The sequence below is a fragment of the Neodiprion lecontei genome, chromosome 5, assembly GCF_021901455.1.
Source record: "Neodiprion lecontei isolate iyNeoLeco1 chromosome 5, iyNeoLeco1.1, whole genome shotgun sequence".
NCBI classification, from domain to species: Eukaryota; Metazoa; Arthropoda; class Insecta; order Hymenoptera; family Diprionidae; genus Neodiprion; species Neodiprion lecontei.
This window is the reverse complement of record NC_060264.1, coordinates 23,528,653-23,541,665: the sequence shown is the minus strand read 5'-3', so window position 1 is coordinate 23,541,665 and position 13,013 is coordinate 23,528,653.

Genomic DNA, 13,013 nt, shown 5'->3' with positions numbered 1-13,013 from the left:
AGTAATAATTACTATTACTATGGGATATCAGGTATACCGAATGCAGTACGCGTACTACCACCAACAAAGCTATGAAATTGCCCCTTAAGAAGAACTAGCGTTAGGGAGTTGCGTTACGATTATGTTGGGGTTAAAAACCTTCGATAAACTACCTCGCGATATCAAGGAAGTTCCGTTGAAGAATTTTAAAAAGCGAATCATTAGGAGTTTTGTTTTTATCTTCACAATGCCTATCAGTTGCTGATACCTAGCTAATTAGCTTTTCAGCCTACTAGTCGCTAGGCGATAGTCCTTAGACTTTTGCCCGAATCCTGATGCCCATACACAGTTAAGAATATTCATGTACAAGTCTCATGGGTCACACAGTTACTGTTAAAAATATAAGGTTTGGATTTAAAATGTTGATAAATATTATTTCTTCTCTATTTTTTTAATTTCATTTCGTTTCATTACTTACATAGCACTATCTTTCTTTTAAATTTTCACCACGACTTGCGATAAAACCTAGTTTTAGGTTTATTGTAAGGGGAATGGCGTGATATTTTAGTGATGTACTTTCCTGTTTCATGACACCTGAATTCAAACGATTAAATTTTTTTTTTTTAATAGAAAAACTTGAATAAAATAACCAGTGGAAAGAATTGTTATTTTTAACTGAATTTCCGTATCGCCTCCGTCATCGTTAGGCCGGGGTAACCCCTCTGAACCGGGCGTTACAGATACATTTAATGAAGTACAACACTGCAGCTGGATCCGATTCGGGCTTGATCGAGCATGGTTGAGAAAAGATCCCACACTTATGCTTCGAGATTTTGTGTGGCTCCACGAATTCTATCCAACGACGTCGACGACGACGACTACGAGAGGGCATAATAACGGTTTTAAATTTATTTGAAATTCCTTGGTGGGCCTACACTACCTACCTACCTACTACTTTCTCTATACGTCTTCGCAGCTCGCTCCTCGCGTAGGTACACCTATTACACCTCGATGGATCGCGGAGTTGCAGCTTCGGATAGCCTGGTTATCGCTGTTGTTGAAATCCTGCACCCCGTTTTTTCGATTATCTCCTACATAAGTTGCGTCACGCTGAATCGCGCGAATTTAGAAACGACGGAGTAACTGAAGATGACGAGAGTGAACGGAACATAACGAAACGCGGCCAACCGTCCGTTTGTTCGTTCGAAATGTGTATACATGGCGATCAAGCGGAACTCGATCTGCCCAGGAAATGACCAGAAAACGCGACCGCGACCGTTATCCTCCGCCAATCCGTCGGTTCGTCCGACCGAAACAAATCTATCCATGATAATTCTTTCCGTAGACCCCGGCTTGAATCAATCCTATGTAAACTTTTCTATCGAGCACTCCTAGGAATATCTTCATCTGCTTATACATATAGATGATTAATATCACTCGTTCCAATTCAGGCTCACAATAAGTAAAAGCTGATCAGTTACGAACTGGCCGCACAGCGGTTAGCAAGGGAAAGAACATCTGTTGTAAAAATCATTTGGGGATTTTCATAGATAATTTCGCGAATGCAAGCAGCGGGAGAGTTTCTGTTGATCTGGATTTACACTTAACAACAAGCGGCTTTAGGCTGGCCATGAGCCAGCCCCCCAACATCCCGTTCTCACACATTGCAGGTTCTAAGTTCACAGAAAAAAAATAATATTAATTATAATGGTCAATTCGAATTTCAAAGTACGAATTCAGATTCGTGATTAACGATTTAAAAGCTCTCGAATACCATATTACATGAAAATATGAAGATTTTTTTTATTTTACACCACTTTAATGAATCCACCATTACAAATTTTGGAAGTCTGATCTAGGATTCGTTATCAGTGTCCCAAACATCACCGCCTACTAATTTCTACTAAAATTGGAATCTTTTCAGATTTTTATTTCACCATTTTGAATATCGAAAATTTGACCTCACGTTCGTGATTACCGACCCAAAAAATCAATTCTCAAGATATCATAATTTTTATTTGACTTCTTAGAATCTTGTTATTCAAATAATTTAAAAAGTACTCGACCGATCAACGCCAAAATCTAATCAGCTCTAAGTTTGGAATAGCCGCGTCGATTGAGACCAAAATCATTGAAATCCAGTAACTTATTCTCGAGATATCGTTAGACAAAAAAATTGATCACGCACACGCATCGATACACACATGCACACAGACGTCCATTCGAAAATGGTCGAAGGTAATTTTCTAGATCTCGAGACGTCGAGATTTAGTGAAAACTCAACTTTTCATTTTCGGAGTAATTGCAACAACTTCCTCTTTTCTGTAAAAATATATAAACAGGAAGTTAAAGAGAGAAACGTATTATAGCCACTATTTTGACTCACTAACTCACGAACGTATAATTCGTTTATTCCGATTGATGGATATTTTCTTTTCCTCAGGTTTATCATTTACTCAAACATTGTAGGGAAACGCTGGATTCTCTTTTTCACTGCTATAATATCCCCATTGGTGTATAAAGTTTTTAATAAGGGTTGTAAATAAGTGTACACCGAATATCGAGCAAATAATCTTTCCGATGAAAACCGTAGAAAATTCACAAGTATAATATGCATCGAAAGTATGTAAAATTCAATGCGCCCTGCAGTGGTTAACGATCACTCGCATGATTGTCGATTGCTAAATCCGTCAATATTGGGCAGAGGGGTTCGTTACTCGCTGCGTTAGAGTAGGTTTAAAATTCCTGAGTAACGAAATAGCAAGCCGCCTGCAATTCGTGAGTGCAATGTATCCAAACAGTACAAAGACGAAGAACGAAGAAGAAGAGAGGGAAACGCATCGTCGAGCTATAAAACGACCGAATAAATGGGTTAGCTGCAGGGGCGTCGTCGGGCGGATGATGGTCCAAAATACGGATAGGTGTCACGTGTGGCGCGGGTTTTCACCGTCATACAGGGCATAAGAGTTTCGAGGAATATATAAAGGTGGCGATGGGCACCATGCTTCGGATCCAAAGACGCAGGAGCTGCAGGCCGCACGGAGCAGGCAATCGACTCTGACTCTGACTCTGACTCGGACTCTGACTCCGACACCGATTCTCTGAGATGGAAAGAGACACCGCGGCGCGGCGGTTCGTTCGTTCGACGGGGTCGTTGAACGGCCAGGGGTACCAAGCAACCCACTTTAGCACCGCACGCCGTGGCACGAGGCGCGTCCCGTATTGTACACATCTTCAGTCTCCTACACGCGTGCAGCTCCGCGCCACGTCTGTATATCTATAAGGTACGTACATACCAACGAACAACTACGTATAATACACTTGCCTACTCGGGTCGGTACATTACCATCTGGGTACGGGTGGGTATACGTGTCGTTGTGTGTCAGGGTGTGCGCGTCCGTCGTATTGTAGTGCCAGGTTTTGTAACTTGTATCGTGTACTACGGGGCGGGGTTGAAGTTCCGAAAGTGCCAAATTCCGATTTTCTTGTGGAGAAACTTAAGAGTAAAGAAATCGAACTTTGACGAAACGTCAAAGTTTCGAATGTCCCGGAACTCGACGCTCAAAGTTTCGAAAGGGCGTAACTCCGACAAGTCAAAGTTTCGAAAGTGAAAGTTTAAAGATTTTGAGCATCGAAATTCCGAACGATCGAAGACTTTTAGATCGGTGAATTTCTGGTTTGGTGAATTTTCACCATTTTGATCCTTCTTTGTTTTTGATTTTCGATACTTTTATTTTTTACATCCACTCGTTGAGTGAATTACGCTGCGTAAGTATATTTAAAAGTTTCGGCATTTTACTCTGTCGAAGCTTTATATTTCGGAATTTTGCTTTAGCGAAATTTTACTTTTCCGAATTCTGCTCTATCGCAACTTGAATTTTCGAAATCTTGCATTTCGGAGCTTCGAGACGTCGTATTTCCGACCATTCGAAACGTTGTTTCGTAAAAGTTTGATTTCTTTGCTTTAAATTTCGCTACCAAATAATTCGGAATTAGGCGCTTTCAAAGCTTTTCAAATTCGGAACTTCTATCCCGCCCCTCAAATTCCACGTATCTCAAATGTGAAAAAGGATTCAATAGTCCCGTTCTATACACAATTCTGAACAAAAACACACCAACGCATTTTCACTTGACGCAGAAATACAGAAATGGCACGGATTCTACGAAATAGTAAATTACTAAAAATCGTGCCATGCCATTTCTTTATTTCTGCGTCAAATGAAAATGCGTTTGTGTGTTTTTGTTTAAAATTGCATAGAGAATCGCGATGTTAAGCCCTTTTTCACGTTTTCGGTACGTGGACTTAGACACTTGGAGATATATACGCGAACGTCGAAATCGACCAACGCACCCTTCAATCATCTTATTGTTAGTGCGCTTCGTGTGAGGAATAGATGGATGTAATAATAATGGAGGAGAATTTCGCGCTTGTTAATTCATCCACGTATCCACCTGTTTAGGTATATCATGCCTACAAGTAGTGTAAATATAACTTGTAGGGAAAGGGCTGGCTGCAGGCCGAGGCCGGGTAACTTGCCCCGCGCTGTGAGTTCCCAAAGGTGAAAGGAAGCAGGAAACAGCGGGGGGCGTAAGTGCGATGCGATGCGATGCGATGCGATGCGATGCAATCTCGACTCCTCGTCCTGTTGCCTAATTCCTTCCTCCCTGCTGCATAACGCGACCAGCACGGGTCAGGGTATATATATATATATATACCTCCGTGACATTTCTGCCCGATGAACACACCAGCTGGTCCGAATCGTATCGCGTCGGTGTCACGCTATGCGGCTGAATTTTATACAAACATGTACGGTGTTATTTTTTTCTTACACATTTTGCAGGGTACTTATTACGTATACGTAATATATGTAATATATATATTATAATATATAAGAAGTGTGAAAAATTTGTTTTTTCTGACAATTTGGTTTGGAAAATTCATTCTCCGCGTATTGACATCGTCTATACCTGTATCAAACTGCACAGTGGGTCCCTAAAAGTAACCTATTATTTTTTCTTCTATTATAAGCACTCTTAAATCGAAGGTTTTCCCAAAATGTTTCTTAAAACACAGTCAATTTTCCCCTGAAACTCCCATATCTTTGCACAGTGAGTTACTTTTTTTTATAAATTAAAATGGACTGAAAAAATCAGTTTGATGCTTGCGAATAATGTTCATACTTCCAAGTCAACGTAGGAACAAAAAAAAATAAAACTCTTATATTTCACAAAACCATAATTTTTACGGTTTAATTGAGTGTAGTTATCTACGGAATATGTGCGCTCATCCCAAATTATTCCAATTAATTTCTAACTACATTTAATTGGAAATATAAACGTTGTTCTAAAGCATCACATCAAATTGATCTTTTCAATCCATTTTAGTTTACGAAAAAATAAATAATTAAAAAAAATCGAACATCCCAATGTATTTTGCATTCAAAATTTCAATCGCTTCCCGGTACGTGTTAATATTATCTGAAAATTTATAAATTTACAGGAAATTTTTTCTGTTACAAAATGAACATACTTTCGTGGTGCAATCGAAAAAGTTCCAAAGCGACCAAAATAACGGACACTCCAGCGTGTATCTAATTTTGCTCTATTTGGTCAGTACTGTGAAAAAAATATTGGAAACTTAATACCCCATTATTTTCACAAAACTTTCCTCTATTTCCCCCAAAATTACCTGGCCTGAGCACTGTAAAGCCTGCTATATTGACAGGTGTGTTCGAGGACGCGCCGCCCATTCTACAATTTTCATTCATTCCGAGTGTGGTGCGTACACGCCTCTGTGCCAGGTATAAACTATATATACATACCTTTTACATACAATCCATTCATTTTTACGATAATTGTCGGAGCGTGATGTGCCTGAATCTTTGTGTATCTTTATACTATATATACATCCTATTCTTTACGTTATCGAAATTTATTTTTCGCGCTATCGCTTGCTTATGAAATGGGCGTAACAACGATACGCATTTGCAAACTTACTACCGAATAGAATAACTGCGGGAGGAATTTCCCCTTACCTTGTCTTATCTCGGAACCTGATTCAGTTTAACATCCGACATGTCTACACGACCCTTGTCTTACCCGAATCAACAACCACATGCAGAATTTTGCCACAATGGCTGCAATGTTCTTCATCCATTTTCGCGTTACCCACGTACTGTCGGTGCGGTCTGGGTCCAACAACCCTTTTACGATGTTTTGCTTATGTATATTTGTACCGGCGTTCGATTATTGGATACAACTGAAATCACAATATATACTATATTATTATACAAACGCTCTCGTCTCGTATATGCGTACACCTACACCTAGCGGTGCGTATGCACGAGTTTAGTACCCCCCGCATATGCGCGTATCATTTACATGCGGTATATCCCACAGAGCAGCGCGGTAGCTGCGCTTGACATTCCGACACCCACCCTCTACTCTTCGCCTTCTTGTTCTTCTTCTTCTTCTTCTTCTTGTTCAACATCTTCTTCTTCATATACCTATTATGTAAGATGTACGTGTATGTTTGAGGTAGATATGCCGTATTGCACGTACATTCAACAAGGTTATATTTGTCACCTATTAGGTGGTTTTATATTACGCGGTCTGATGGGAAATTACAGCTGACAGTGACAGAATCAACCTCGCTGGGTGTACTTAGAAACTATATTCATATCGTATCGCGGGAAAGTTCTTACCGTTTAATTTTTAGCTATGGTCGCTATAAAGAAAAAGTTTTATATTCACTCCAGATCTTGTTGTGGACAATTAAAAAAAAGTGAATTTTTTTCATTTCAAAACTCCTTAGTCCTCTTATACAGATCGCTCATCACTGGTTCCACTTTCGCAGCTTTGGCAAGGAGCACCACGTGTGATACCAATCGAGGAAATCAAGTCGCTCCAAAATTTCGTTAACATGCGGCTAGTTGAAATGCTCTGTGTCGTCTCCAAAGTTTCCGACCATACCTTGTCTTGAGTTGTTAGCTCAGTTTTAGTTTCGTTGTTTATAATGCTCGCCATTTTTCACCCAACACCGGTTTGGACAAAATAATAAAAAGTACAAGTCTATCCGTCCATCTATCTATTCATCTATCTATCTATCTATCGATCTCCTCGCGCGTAAACCACGATGTAGGAGGAAGCAGGCTATATCGTACCACTCTACAGTAAATGATAGGACAAGTGATGTATTTCCTATATAGCGGTAGGATTTAACTGCAGGTTGTACGGTATAGCCTACTTTACCCTACGTACGATTACCCTACGTATATAACGTATACGAAAGTTTGGTGCGCATTCCAGTCCGCGACGGTCTCGCGCGAAGCTTTTAAACCCTTTGGAGCAGTCAAGTGCCATTGTGGTTTTCGATCCTCTCACTCCTTCCATTGCGCATTTGTGCTTTGTCGACGCATGCATGCAGGGAGACCATAATATATCCACAGACTACGGACGAAGGTTCGCACCTGTCCGTTAGCTATTTCGCCATAAGCTAGATAACCAACAGCGAATCTATTTGTCTATATCTGCGCCGTCATCCAATACACCTGTGTGATCATCTAGCATTCTCTCTTCGACGTCCACGTTCGTCACCCATCCCTCCCCTAAGCATGAAACTTGGAGTAATGGACTCGTTAAACGTGCCTGTGCACGCGGTTGGGGCTGAAAATCCCAACCTACGCTGCGAGACAAACACCTGTGCATCAGGCGAGGAGAGAAAAGGGGTAGCCCAGCGTCACGGGAGACGATCACGATCGCGTTGTGACCGACCCACGAGACCATGTTATGCTATTATGTAGGCATATTCTAAGCCTTCGTGTGCACCGGTCTCCACCGGGGTTACTTTATCCCACCCCTCTCGACCGGGTGATGCGTGACGACGAGTAGACGGGATATCACGGCAGGTACACGCACGTCACACGCATACGCTATACGCGGCATCTATGAACGTACAGCTACGTGTAGCGGTTGCACCATTGCTTCGTATACGGAATACGTCTACGTGCACCTACACCTTATCCCATCCGGGGTGATCGGGAAGGGACCGATTGTCGGACTCATTCTTCCGGTACCTCGACACCCTTGTTTGCGTCCCCGTACTAAATGTCTCTCTACACGAGTGTAAGCTAACGAATATAACGCTATTATACGCATATCTATGTGGGTTTTGATCCTGCATTAGAGACGTACGTACTAAAAATTGTGGTCTTGAAAGATCCTTGTACAAGCGTATCCCTGGTGGAAATAATTTTTACGCCTAACTACGAATTAAGCCTACGATTAATTAGTGAATTACGGACACTTTCGTGGTTTTGGAATAGAATTTTTTGTAGATTATCGTCATTTTTAATAGATAAGTTTGTGTTAGAATCGCTCGCGTTTACGCGATTGTTTTTCTTATATCAACGGTGGAAATGGATATAATTTGTTGTAAAATATTGTGGATTTCTTGGTTTGGTGAAGTAACAAATGTTAAGTCTTTGATAAGACTCAATTATTGAGATAAAGTGAGTTCAAAAATATAATATACGACAGATTTTCTAAATCCTTCCAGATCATACTCACGATCGGAAGAATAGAAGATCAGTCTTCTTATCTTTCACAGAAAATTGTAGATTTTTATAATTTTTCGCAGAAATTAGTAATGTTCTATGAAATATACTACGATTTTTAACGATTTTCCACAACGTTGTTCGCTTTTCGACGATTTCCTATGATTTTCGAGTATTTCCCACAATTTTCAACCAACTGCCTTTTAATGTAGTTTGACGTATAAATTATTTTCACTAGGGTATCACGGGCTTATTAACTTTTGCTAAGGCGGAAGAAACACATTTTTTTATCTGTTTACAAAAATTCGTTTTAAACATTGCCAAAACTTCCACGCATTTATACATGTACCACAGATAAACGGTTCCCACTGTGTGCTACACACTAGTGCTCGGATGTTATTTTACAGAGAATCCTTCATCAAAAAATTTCGAAAAAATTCACTACATGTATTTCATACTCCAATAGATTTTTGATCGAAATCTTTTGCTGATTCTTTGTAAATAATTCTTTAATATTAGACAGTTATGGAAGATGGAAATTTCCGCTTAGCACTAAAGTGTACACAGTGGGGACGGAGGGTTCAGTTCCTGTATTATAACAGTATAATGAATCGAGTGGCCGACGGACGGTACCGCCCTTCGTATAAAATTATTGCTACCCATTGAATTAGTCGCGTGTACCGTGCGGAAACATCATTATACCTGTGTTAGCTTTTTTTTTATGTATGCAAATCAGTATATTACACCTGTTACACGTATGTGTAGAACAGTATCATGGAACGCTCCTGCTATTGTTGTCGTGAAACAGCAGGTACACATCTGCATGTGCTCGTACATTTGGGCTGCGAGTGTGCAACAGGTTGTTTCGTCTATAATTTCAAAAGAGGGGAAGGTTAAGTGAGTATGTAATGCGCACATTAATTCGTATACTCGTCAACTTTCTCTACCCCCTATCCCCTCTTCTTTCTATTTCATTTTGTTTTTTGTTTGTTTTTCTCTGTTCTTATAGTTTCCTGGTTTGTATTGATGATTTCAACCTGCAACGCAAAGGAAATCTAATCTTTTATAGTAGTATGAATAATTTATGTATCCATCTGTCTCTTTCTTTTTTTTCGTCATTCTTCAATACTCGACTTTTGCCACTCGTTGCACGGTCAAGACTAGCTTGAAACAAGAATACAGAAAGATAACCGATAACCGTACTCATACATTTCCATCAAGTCATTGGAAAAGTCGCTAATAAGCTAGAAATATCATTTTCGTCAGAAATGTTGCGACGATGATCGTTGAATTAATTTCTGGGTTAGCATATGAAAATCTGCAGCTTCAGGCACTAGAAAAGGATGAGCGATATTTGTGCAATGTTGCGATTTACAGCCCAAGTTTCAATACACGTATGGAGGTTTATCTGACACACGTGTCTTGTACACACCACCTCCTAAATTTGGTTTCCCTTCGATTCCTTTCTCCCTCTGCACTGCCTCGTATTCCGCCGAGTTTGCAGTTTAATCATTATTGAACGCGCCCCTATCCACCACACTCCGTTCATCGAATACGCATACAACAACACGCTGCTCCAGGCAACAGTCGGAAAATTCAAGTGACGTGATAAACAATACGACAGATGCATACACGCATTGTACGTAATACGTTTGAGCGTCTACGCCATGCCCCCATGATTGACTACGCAATGCGACCCTGCCGTGGGTTTTTCCCTCTCTTTACCCGTCTCCACAGGCGAATAAAACAGTGCAACGTCAAGTTTATTATACGTACGAAGAAGTGAGTAACCCTCTGCAGCAACGTTACAAGTACATCTAACTGGGGGCCTCTAGTGAATTGATAGATCAAGATAAGGGTGGGCGTTACTCTCGGTTCCAAGATATAAATACTACATATCGTGTGTGTATATATATGTGTGTGTGTGTATATACAATAGCGATTAGATACCGCGCAAGTGCACACGGGCACACACGTCACGACAGGTGATTGTGAAAAGGACAATTCTGAAATCACAGATTAAACGATTATAACATTGACAAAAAATTGTCATTTCGAGCGAATTTTTTTTTCCATCATTTGTATTCAAACGCTGCTTTCATTCAACAGCAACAATTGTTCAATCCGGGCATTAGGGTGATTCTCAAATAATCCAACACGGTACAGTACCGTAGGCCATCTCTTACCTACGGTTAGGTCGCACGGAATTACCCAGATACACAATAGTTTGGAAACGTCACCTCTCGGCGTGCTCGCACAGGTATCGTGCATCCGTAGGCAGGTATAACTCTTACGGACACAATACCAACACAAACACAGGCGAGTTAGTGGCGGTGCTGGTGCAGCGTTAGACCGCAGCAGCAAAAGCAGCAGCGGCAGCAGCAGCAGCAGCGGCACGGCGGCAGGCGCAAGGTCATTGTCCTTCGGGGTTCAAGGAACCCTACAGGGGATGGTAAGACGGGTCTGCTGCGGGGGCGGGGTAGGGGAGAGGCACGCAGCCGAGGGACGCGCCCCTCCGGTCCTGATTGTGAGACCCAAGTTTCTGGTTATACACGGCGCGATAGGGGAGAGAAGAGAGAGCCGCCTGCTGCCTAGCTCTCCGTAGTCGACGGTCGTCGGCATGCACGGAACGGTTGTAAGAAGAACCAAGAACTAAGAAAGGGAGACCTGACGCACGCGGGTGTAGGAGTACAGGGAGGGAGGGAGGGAGGGAGGGAGGAAAGACGCTTTATACCCACCCGTAAAGGTCTCTGCATGGTCACGGGTCTACGAACTACGAGCTCCAGCTACTCGTCGAGTTTCACCCGGGGTGGCGTGCAGTTATGGAGATATTGGGTACAACTATCTTTCTATCGTGCGCGCGTCTCGAGTGGAATTTTTATTTTTCAAACAGAGATAGTAACCACCTGTTAGGGGCTGTGAAGGAACTCGAGACCCGACGACCTTCCCGAATCCCCTTGCTTACAACTCGCTCGTTCCTCCGAACGCCCGGCTCTAAACGCCTTCTCGTATACCACGACCACGCTCCCCGAGGCACAGGGCTTTATTTCTGGAAGGAAGTTAAATTTGAATATCCTCGTCGCCGCCCATGGGAAATATCAGGAAACGCGAGGTCTGCTCAACTTGCTCCGCAAGATCGACTCTCTAAGCCCCAAGGCTCTCTTGCGAGGGATAGTCGAGCTCCGACGTCCTCTCAGTTTTATTTATTTACTTATTCCTTCTGCCAATAGCAATGTACAGCTGATCAACTGACTTTCTGGATGTAATTTTCTTTGTATAATGTAACGGCGAAGGTCTAACTTGACAATTTTCTTATGGGACAGCATGAACATTACCCTTTCAATGGCACCCTGACGGCATGAAATTACATCAGGCTTGCATTGAACGCACGAGAAGCCTGGAATTATTTTTTTCTCCTTCGTTTCCAACCCTTATCGAAACTTATATACAGCCATCAATGCCGCGTGTTACTGCGAGATAGGTCACAAGGCATTGCCGAAATATATTTTACGCAATTTTATAAGCACCGCTGTGACAACTGGAACCTTCGACGATGCCGCAGGTGGTAAATTTTTATGAAAACATTCCGTGTGGGGTGAAACGTCGAGATCAATTTCTGGGTATAGGAGAAACTGTGACGTATAACGCAAGACCGTCGTATCTACTTGGCACGCGGAGAGACTTTACGTAAGACAAATTCCCTTGGTGTCTGGCAATTTTTCGATTTATAAGTAAAAATAGGAAAAGGTAATATATTTAACTGGATAAATTGCACGTTTTATAATATCGTTCGCTGTGAAAATATCAGTTTTTCTTTTCTTCTGATTTTTCTAACAAACATCGTCAAAAGTATATGTCCGAGTATTGGAAGAAGACACGAGAATTTTTATTAGAAAAAGTCTCTTTTACTTCGCTGTATGACTTCGGTAGTCGCAAACACGTATACCAGGGTGTTTCAGAAACAACTAATTAGCGAGTTTTTACCATGGCACCTTCTAAAAAGTTTGATTAGGCTAAAAGAAAGTTTTTTTCGAAGGATGAACGTTCTACGTTATGCGGAAGATCGCGCTCGGTTGATTATTCCCATTATAAAGAATCGCGAGTAAAATTTTTTATTTTTCATCGCCTTCATCAATCACAATATCAATTTACGTCACACAGAAGACCCACACTTGTAATATAAAGTCTCCAGTTGATGTTTGAGAAGTGTATCTGACGATTTTTTCATTATTAATTCCATCTTGTAAAATAGTTATAATTGAATATGAATTTTTAATCTAGGAGAATAAGATTCCCGATTGATATATCGTTGTGTTATAGATCGTAATCTTTGGGTTGAATATAAATGTCAGGAAAGAAATAATAATCGAAGTGCTACGTGTTTCTTCAGAAATTCAACAAAAGTGAAATATCAAATTAGCGCGATTTCACACATAACGTGGAACGCTCATCTTTGGACAAAGTCTTTGAAAATCGTAA